The sequence below is a fragment of the Dendropsophus ebraccatus genome, chromosome 3 (genome assembly GCF_027789765.1).
Source record: "Dendropsophus ebraccatus isolate aDenEbr1 chromosome 3, aDenEbr1.pat, whole genome shotgun sequence".
Taxonomy (NCBI): Eukaryota; Metazoa; Chordata; class Amphibia; order Anura; family Hylidae; genus Dendropsophus; species Dendropsophus ebraccatus.
In genome coordinates this window covers 47,844,463-47,855,468 of record NC_091456.1, presented here as the reverse complement: position 1 = coordinate 47,855,468, position 11,006 = coordinate 47,844,463, and positions in this window count along the sequence as shown.

Below are 11,006 nucleotides of genomic sequence, written 5' to 3'. Positions count from 1 at the left end.
CAGCACCATGGTCAATGATTGGCTGAGTGGGCTGTAACTCTTTTTTCTAGAGTTACAGCCCGGTCAGCCAATTACTGCCCGTGGTGCTGTCCAGCCCCAGTTAGCCAGTGACTGGCTAAGCTGGCTGTCACTCTAGAGACGATTGAAGACACCGGAGACCGACAAGATGTCACCTTGAGAGTGCAGAGAGGTGAGATTTTTTTAGCGAACTGAACTTTTTTGCAAAGAACCAATCTGGGTTTGGGAGGTTTGCTCATCTCTACTTGTAATCCATGCTTGGCCCTGTCAATTGCCTAAAGACCCATGGCCAAAATTTTAAGGTTTGAGTTCTTTATCTGTCAAGAAGGGGAGTGGCTAGAAGAGGTACCTGTTCCTAAAGCAGTAGAGAGGAGAGAGGCATCCGTGCCCCCCCCCCCCCATATCCACTTTTCCCCTTGTTAATGCAGGCTCACTTTTTGCTTGCAGTCACCATGTCATGCTCTTGCTACATGGATCCCTGGAAAACATGGACATGGATACAATTACGCACGCACAGATGCATGGACCTAGCAAATCACGGTCCTTAAAAATAACTGGACGTGTGAATGAGGCCTAAATTAGGGTAGTTGAATAGGAGGGGAGGGAAGATTTCCCCCATTCTACATGTTCAGATCGATTACAGCCCAACCACCCCTTTTAACCCCTTAAAGACAGAGCCTGAAATGGCCTTAATGACAGAGACAAATTTTATGAATATGACCAGTGTCACTTTATTCATTAATAACTTCGGGATGCTTTTACCTATCCGGCTGATTCTGAGATTGTTTTCTCGTGACATATTGTACTTTACATTTCTGGTAAATTGGAGTCGATACTTATAACAAATCTTTATGAAAAAAACCCAAATAACGTGAAAAATTTTGAAAAAATGCATTTTTCCAACTTTGAAACTTTTTTGCTTATACAGAAAGTGGTTATACCACATAAATTATATATTAAATAGCATTAGCAACATGTCTACTTTATGTTGGCGGCATTTATTAAACTATATTTCATTTTTTTTTTTTAGACAATAGAAAGCGTAAAACATAAGCAGCAAATTTCCAAATTTTGTGTAAAATTTCAAAATCAGATATTTTTAGGGACCTGTTCAGGTTTGAAGTGTATTTGAGGGGCCTGTATGTTAGAAAGCCCCACAAAGCACCCCATTTCAGAAACTGCACCCCCCAAACTCTGCAAAAGCACATCCAGAAAGTTTTTTAACCCTTTAGGAGAGTCACAGAAATAAAAGCTAAGTGCGTAAGAAATTTGAAAATTTTAATTTTCTGTGCAGAGATTTTATTGTAATCCAATATTTTTCATATTTATAAACTTATTACCAGAGAAATGCACCCCAATATTGATGGCCCCATTTCTGCAGTTTATAGAAATACCCCATATGTGGCCCTATTGCGCTATTTGATGCAACCACAAGCCTCCCTCAGATATAAAGGAGCGCCTAGTGAATTTCAATGGCTCCGTTATATTTGGTCATTTCTGACTGTACCACTTCAGGTTGGCAGAGGCTCTGGGGTGCCAAAACCTAAAAAACACCCCTAAAGGGAAACCATTTTGAAAACTAGACCCCTCAAGGAATGTAACAAGGGGTGCGGTGAGCATCTGGACCCCACAGGTGCTTCACAGATTTTCCTAACAATATGGTGTGAAAAAAAGAAAAAATTATTTTTTACACTAAAACGTTGTTCTAGCCTTAAATACGGAAATACCCCACATGTGGACATAAAGCGCAATTTGGGTGCAGGACGAGCCTCCAAAGGGAAGGAGCGCCAATTGGCTTTTGGAAGCTGGATTTCACTGGAATGGATTTCAAGGGCCATGTCGCATTTACAAAGCGATTTTGCTGCCAAAACCCTGGAAACCCCCCGCAAGTGACCCCATTCTGGAAACTACACCCCTCAAGGAATCTAATAAGGGGTGCAGTGAGCATATGGACCCCACTGGTGACGGGCACAAATGTAGAAAAATGTGACGTGAAAGTGAAAATTTTCATTTTTTTCACTTTCACGGCACATATGTGCCCGTCCTCACTGCACCCCTTGTTAGATTCCTTGAGGGGTGTAGTTTTCAGAATGGGGTCACTTGTGGGGGGTTTCCAGTGTTTTGGCAGCATGAGGGCTCTGTAAATGCGACATGGCGTTCATCATCCATTCTGGCCAAATCCAACCTCCAAAATCCAAATGGCGCTCCTACCCTTCGGAGCCTTGCCCTGCACCCACATTGCGGTTTATGTCCACATGTGGGGTATTTACGGACTTGGGGGAAATTGCTCTACACATTTTGTGGCTTTTTTTCTCTTTTAACCCCTTGTGAAAATGAAAAATTCAAGGCTAGACCAACATTATAGTGTAAAAAATGTAATATTTCATTTTCACGCCACATTGTTCCACATTTGTGCCCGTCACCAGTGGGGTCCATATGCTCACTACATCCCTTGTTACATTCCCTGAGGGGTGTAGTTTCCATAATGGGGTTACTTGTGGGGGGTTTCAACTGTCTTGGCAACACAGGGGCCTTTTAAATGCAACATGGCCCCTCGAAATCCATTCCAGCCAAATCCAGCCTCCAAAAGCCAAATGGCGCTCCTTCCCTTTGGAGGCTTACCCTACGACCGCATGGCGCTTTTTGTCCACATATGGGGTATTTTCGTACTCAGGGGAAATCACTCTACACATTTTGTGTTTTTTTTTTTATCTTTTAACCCCTTGTGAAAATGAAAAAATCAAGACAAGATCAATGATTTAGTGTAAAAATTTAACATTTTTTACACTAAATGTTGGTCTAGCCTTGATTGTTTCCATTTCCACAAGGGGTTAAAAAAGAAAATGAATGCAAAACGTGTAGGTTAATTTCCCCCAAGTACGAAAATACCCCACATGTGGACATAATTTGCCGTATGGGCACAGGGCAAGCGACCAAAGGGACAGAGCGCCATTTAGAGTCTGGAATGGAGGATGGAGGCCATGTCGCAATTAAAAGCTCCTGTGCTGCCAGGACAGTAGAAACCCCCCACAAGTGAACCCCTTCTAGAAACTACACCCCATAAGGAATCTAACAAGGGGTACATTGAGCATATGGACCCCACTGGTGATGGGCACATGTGTAGAACATGTGCCGTGAAAATAAAAAATACAATTTTTTTTACATTTCACGGCCCAAATGTGGCCGTCACCAGGGGGCCATATACCCACTGCCCCCCTCGTTAGATTCCTTATGGGGTGTAGTTTCCAGAATGGGGTCACTTGTGGGGGGTTTCTATTGTCCTGGACGCACAGAGGCTTTGTAATTACATCATGGCATCCTCTAATGGGAATGGCGGCCATACCTATTTAGCTGAAGAAAAGGGACAATTCTAATTTATTTGGGGGGGAACAGGACAGGTGTCACACTGGAAAATGGTGTTCTTCCTGATCCCCCTGTTACGCCACACTCTGCACTTCTTCTGGGGTCTCCTGTTTTCCAGTGTGGGGGACGTCACCTGGAAAATGTTTCCCTGGTGCGATATGGGGTCCTTCATATCCAGAAGCGCTGGGTCCGCTCCATGGCTGCTAAATATTAGGGCTCTATTACTACTTCTGATATTTTCGGATCGTGCTGCAAGCTACAGTAGCTCGGGCAGCGAGGGACCCGTAGAGGGGCTTGGGGTTGTTATAATAGTTATCCCCGTACAGGTGGTAACCTTTATCCAGCAGTGGGAAGATCAATTCCCAAACGATCTTCACACTAACTCCGAGGATGGGGGGGGGTCATCTGGGGGCTGGATTCGGGTATCCCTTCCATCATACACTCTAATTGTACGTGCACACTGCGGAATGGCGAAGGATAACCCTTTGTGCATTCCGCAGCTGCCACCCGCCGGCGGACTGATGGAGGCGCGCGTCTCCGCTCATGTCACACTCCATTCTATGCACGGGCGAAGTGTTCATTCTTTGGACGGACAACGGAATCCGCCTGTGCATAGAATGGAGTCTATGACATGGGTGGAGACATCAGTCCGCCGGTGGGTGGCAGCTGTGGAATGCACAAAGGGTTATCCTTCGCCATTCCGCAGTGTGCACGTACCCTAAATCTGTAAGTGTACCCTGAGGTACTCTCACAGAGTTTGGAGAATTTCACGCCATACCGTGATCTCTTATTGGGACGGTACGCTACCCCCAGACACGTCACTGGATGATGAGGAGGATGAGGATGAATGGAGAAAAGAAGGATCCCCCCATTCATCCTCAGTGGCTGTTTCAGTGTCGGAGGCAATAATAACGTATGCGTCCGACACCGAAAAAACCCTGGGGGCCATCTTTATACCGGGACTAGTATATGGGGTATGTAAATGTGTAGTGGTGTAGTGTAAAACTTTATTTCAAGCTGCTGATAAATGCCGCACTTGTGTGCGGTACTTATCAGCAGACAGTGGCGGTAGGATATAGGGGGAAAAACGCCCCTACGCCAAAAAGGAGGATTTGCTGATCAGCGGCGCACTTACGTGCGATGCTGATCAGCACTCAGCAGCGTTAGGGCGAATAAAAAGTAAAAGAAAAAATTTGAAAAAAACTTTTTTTTTAACCTAAAGCAACTGATCAGTGAATGATATTCACTAATCAGCCACTAGGGGGCAGTACAGAAAAGCTGACGAAGATTGCCGAAGATAGGGGCCACAGAAAAGCACGAAGAGCCGGAAATTTCCGACGGGACCCGATCGAACCCGGAAGTGAAGACGCGAGGACGCGCGGGACCCGATCGCTGCTCCAGACGCCCAGATCTGGTGAGTATAGTGCACCTACACTATACACACCTGTTCTGCACCCCTCAGCTACCTAGCTGAGGGGTGCAGAACCCGGGGACAATGTTTTTTAACCGGCCGGCCCATCACGGCGATCGTGGGAGTGGCATCGGCGCCATCTTTTCCCCGGACACTAATGGTGATTGGTGCTGTCTCGGACAGCACCAATCGCCAGTGCTTTCCGGGTCACCGGGTCACCGGGTCACCGATGACCCGAAAAGCTGAATTTAGCTGCTATATGCTGATCTGTATTGATCAGCCTATAGCAGCGATCGTCGGCACGGGAGGGGTTAATAACCCCCCGTGCCGACGAGCAGAGATGGCCTGCTATACATTATAGCAGGCCATCTCCCCCGACCGCTGTGTGTGAACACACAGTGATCGGGGAAACATCAGGCGTAAATTTACGCCCATTTGCGCTAAGTACCAGGGCGCGGGGGCGTAAATTTACGCCCGATGTCGTTAAGGGGTTAAAAATCATGGCAGTGGGTGGTTGGCTAAGGCTTCTGGCGTGCCTTTGTTGTGGCAGCCCTCAGGGGTTCAGTTGAGAGATTGTAAACCCCCTTTATCTAGCAATTAAGTTGGGTCATGGTTTGATGGGTACAGATTAGGCGGGCTTTACATAAAGGTTCTACCAGAACCTCCCTGAGTATGGGGAATTGTCTCTGTATATGTTTACATTTTAAACGTAATCAAAGCTCTACTAAAGATGTTATATTTTTAGTTTATTATTATTATTATTTATTTTTATTTATTTTTGATAAAGAGGCTGCTGTGGACCGTATTTTTCATTGTTATCCAGCATCTGATTCCTAATTGATTATTGATGGTAATGGGGGAAAGAGTAAAAGAAGTTGGTGTTAAGAAATCCAACCCCAAAAATCTGCAATAACCCTTTAAGGACCGTGTTAACTTTCGCTTTTGCGTTTTCGTTTTTTCCTCCATGTGCTTAAAAGGCCATAGCACTTGCATTTTACACCTACAGACCCACATGAGCCCTTATTTTTTGCGTCACTAATTGTACTTCGCAATGACAGGCTGAATTTTTCCATAAAATATGCTGCGAAACCAGAAAAAAATTATATGCGCAGTGAAATTGAAAAAAAAACGCAATTATTTTTCTTTGGGGGGGGCTTCATTTTTACGCCGTGTGTCCTATGGAAAAACTTAGTTGTTATATATGTTCCTCAAGTCATTACGATTAAAACGATATATAACATGTATAACTTTTATTGTATCTGATGGCTTGTAAAAAATTAAAACCATTGTTAACAAATATACGTTCCTTAAAATCGCTCTATTCCCAGGCTTATAGCGCTTTTATCCTTTGGTCTATGGGGCTGTGCCAGGTGTCATTTTTTGCGCCATGATGTGTTCTTTCTATCAGTACCTTGATTGTGCATATGCGACTTTTTTCATCGCATTATATTACATTTTTTCTGGATTTGATGCGACCAAAAATGCACAATTTTGCACTTTGGGATTTTTTTGCGCTTACGCCATTTACCGTGCGAGATCAGTAATGTGATTAATTAATAGTTCGGGCGATTACGCACGCGGCGATAGCAAACATGTTTATTTATTTATTTATTTATTTTTATTTGTAAAATGGGAAAAGGGGGGTGATTCAGACTTTTATTAGTGGAGGGGATTTTTTATTAATAAAAACACTTTTTTTTTTACTTTCCCTTACAGTAATATGAAGCCCCCTGGGGGACTTCTATATACACAGAACTGATCTCCCATTGAGATCAATCCTGTGTATATAATAGAGCAATGATCCATCAGATCGGTGCTCTATTATAATGGTCTGCTGCAGACCATCTGAATAGATTGCCGAGCCGGGATCAGCGTCATTCCGACGCTGAGCCCCGGCCGGCATATTAGAACGGTTTTTACCTCCAAGTGGTCGAATAGATGTTTTTCAATAATCGAATACTTGTTCCCATAGACTTTAATGGGATCGAATATTCGAATATTTCACTATTCACTCATCACTATTGCCCGTATAGTACACTGTAGAATATATCGGTGCATATATTTTCACTTACATTACAGTCGTGATTTTACTGCATATTGTCAAGTGCACTTGCGTGTGGTTGAGGATTTGCAGGAACAAATGTTCAGAAACCTCAGTAAAGTTTAACATGTGCTCGATCATAATGGCACATTGAACACATCTACAGCTTGTACTCTAGGGAGGTTCAGTCCATTGTTCACGGGATGAATACTTCAAACTGCAACAGCTGGAGCCCTGAATGAGGCTCAAGATCTGCCAGGGTGCCTCAAACAATAGGACCCAGCACACCAACATCACTGAAGTCAAATTTTATATTCAGATACAGTGTATTTTTTTTTTTGTTTTATCAGGGATGTGATGTGATTCAAATGATAAGTCACTTGCAGTATCTATAGGTACAATTCTATTTCATAAGAACAGGAGTTTGGCGTTGCAATTACATTTGACGTCTTTATCTTCTCTACCTCCCCCACAAAGCATTTATCACCAGCCATCCCCTCCTACTGCCCTCCTCGGCACTGCCTGACACAGCTCCAAACCACTTTCCTAGTATTAGACACAGTGCATTAAACTTTTGGAGACTCTCTTAGCTTTAACATCATTGCAATAAAATATACCTAAAAACACATTACAAAACTCTATGAAACGGGACAAATGTGATGATCTGCCGGTCGCTTTGCTTGTTCAAGGTGCAAATAGACAGACATTTAAAGTGGTTATATAGTTAAATATGTCTCCTTTCTTCCAAAAAACCAACTGTCCATGGCTGCAGTTTCAAACATAGCCCAAGGACAAGTGTGGCGCTATTTCTAGGAAAAAGCAACCACGATTTTCTATTCAATTACTGCAGTAATATTATGAATTGTACTGTGAACATGCTGGAACTTCTTCCCAAATTGATGCTAAGTACATTTAAAGTGACCCTGTACCCACAATCTGACCCCCCCCCCCAAAAAAAAACAAAAACAAAAACAAAAAAAAAACACTTGTACCATCAGTTAGCTGCTTTTAATCCAAGATCTGTCCTGGGGTCCGTTCTGCAGGTGATGCAGTTATTGTCCTAAAAACAACTTTTAAACTTGCAGCCCTGTGTCAAATTGGCGTGGCCTAGAGTGTCTATGCCCTAGGCTTGCACCGCCTCTCTGTCCCTCCTTATCACTAGGAATGCCCCCAGGCAGGATTTTTCCTATTCATCACCTGTCTGAACACTGCACAGGTGCCTTAACGATCCAGCTCATGTGCCGTGCTCACACAGGTGATGAATAGGAGAAATTGTTCTAGGGGCATTCCTAATGGTGAAGAGGGAGGGAGAGGTGTTGCAATTCTTGGACATGGGTACTCTAGGCCACGGCAATTTGACACAGGGCTGCAAGTTTAAAAGTGTTATTAGGACTATAACTGCATCACCTGCCGAACAGACCACAGGACAGATATTGGATTAAAGGCAACTATACGAAGGTACAAGCGGATTGGGGGGGGGGGGGCAGATTGTGGGTACAGAATTGCTTTAATATCCATTCACAGGTACAGGACCTGTGGAAATGTAATGCTGTACATATAATTTAATGACTGAATACAGCATCAAATGTGCTGCAGATCTTGTTCAAGTAAATGTACCCTTAAAGGGGTACTTCAATGATTTTTTTTTCTTTCAAATCAACAGGTGTCAGAAAGTTATATAGATTTGTAATTTACTTCTATTTAAAAATCTCAAGTTTGCCAGTACTTTTCATCTGCTGTGTGTCCTGCAGAAAATGGTGTATTCTCTCTGGTCTGACACACTGCTCTCTGCTGCCATTTCTGTCTTGGAATAGTCCAAAGCAGTAGCAAATCCCCATATAAACTACTGCTGCTTTGGAAAGTTCCTGTCACGTACAGAGGTGGCAGCAGAGAGCACTGTGTCAGACTGGAAAGGAGACACCACTTTGTGCAGGACATACAGCAGCTGATACCTACTGGAATATTTGAGATTTTTTTTTAAATAGAAGTATATCTTTCTAAAAGAATTTTTTGCCAGACTACTCCTTTAAAGAGGTTGTCCAGGAAAATTCACTTTTCCCCTATCCACAGGATAGAAAAAAGGAGAAGCTTGCAGAGGGTCCGACCTCTGTACCCCCTGCTGATTTTCGTATCAGGCCCTGCCAGCTCTGCTATTCAGAGCCAAGTACGCCGGAAAAGAGTTGTACTCTGCTTTTTCCGTTGGCTCCATAGGAATGAGTCGCGAGTTGCATGCCATACCCACGGCTCTATTCATAACAGAGCTGGTGAGGCTCAATACGGAGATTGTAGGGGGTACAGAAGTCGAACCCCCTGAGACCACTACTTTTGAAAAGTGAAATTTTCCTAGACAACCTCTTTAAGAGCACAGCATTAGGAATTAATAACTTTGTATTTGCTGTGATGTTGAAATCGAAATATAGAAGGGTTGTACATTTCCTAGGCAGTGTATAGGCAGCATTACAGGTTATCACAACCACTGTATCATGTTTTGACAATATTTATGATTCCAATATTGAGTAGTCACATTAAATGGGCCATACGGCATGAGAAAATTGTATTTGAATAAAACTATCAGCCCAAGTCATTTTTGGCCATTTCAGAATTGGGTAGGCAGGTACATGTTAAAGTGACTCTGTACCCACAATCTTACCTCCCCCAAACCATTTGTACCGTCAGATAGCTGCTTTTAATCCAAGATCTGTCCTGGGAGACCATTCGGCAGGTGATGCACTTGTCTGAACACTGCACAGGTGCCTTAACGATCCAGCTCATGTGCAGTGTTCACACAGGTGATGAATAGGAGAAATTGTTCTAGGGGCATTCCTAATGGTGAAGAGGGAGAGGTGTTGCAATCCTTGGACATGGGTACTCTAGGCCAATGGCCGTGGCTTAGATTGTGTATGCATTAGGCTGGCACAACCTCTCTGTCCCTCCTCCCCGCCCTCCTCATCATTAGGAATGCTTCAGGCAGATTGTCTCCTATTCCTCACCTGTGTCAGCACGGCACATGGGCTAGATCGTTAAGGCACCTGTGCAATGTTCAGACAGGAGAAAATCTTCCAGTGGCATTCCTAATGATGAAGAGGGGGGGGAAGGATGGATTAAAAGCAGCTGTCCGAAGGTACAAGTGGTTTGGCGGGGTCAGATTGTGGGTACAGAGTCGCTTTAATGCCTACAGACTGAGATGGAAAATGTAAAGTTAAAGGGGGAAATAGAAAATGTAGAGCAGGTCATTAGTAGAAAAGAATATATGGTCAGACTTCAGACCAAAATCATTATAGGCCTATTGTAACCTGAAACCCACTGCAGTAAGTGGTCACAGTGTGGTGGATGTTTTTTTTTTGGATTGCACCCCTGTGATAGTGTTGTGATAAGTGGTATGGTACAGCTTAGCCAGGAGTGGTTGTGTTGTGACGCCAGTGCTAGTCCAGCACACAGGTGTGATAATGATACCTGCTTTGTTTGGTGGCTGGCTGTACTATTCCCCAGACCTGCCAGGCTGTGATGAGTCTCTAGGGCTCCTGTCACGGCGGACCGGAGTGGAGAGATGACCCACCCAGACTGTCAGTACCGCCACCCACAGAAAGTGGAAAGTGACCCAAGGTATATAGCAGATATGTATACAGTAGGTGCTGGTGCAGGTGCAATGATGACTGATTCCCCGTAAAATAAATATGGCTTTACTGAACAGTCTCTTGTAATATAGAACACTTTGGCAGTGAATAACTTCTTTTGTTACAGACTGGTGTTTTACTGGATCTGTGCTGGGAGATACTTTAAGTGCTGATGTAAAATAGAGGTAGATGTAACGGTACTTGTGTAGCTTAGCGTTAAGCAGTGTAGAGCAGTTTGTAGTGGGAGTGCCAACCCCGGGTAGTAGTGTGCACTGCCAGAGAGAATACTTGATAGACTTGAAAGATACTTGAGAGATACTCGTGTTTTAACTATAATCTGACCACCTTCTGCCCTGCAGTGTCGGGTTACCCGTCCTACCAGGGTGACAAAAGCCCCAGTCGTGGTTACCTTGGTGTAACTAAGTGTTCAAAATTATTCAGTGTCACAATACGTAGACTTTCATTACGGTTGCTTTGCTCTATTAGTTCCTCTGTCCTAGGATACTGCCCTGCACTGTATAGAGAGGTTCTCGGCTTGGGCTGGGATGAACCCTGACTT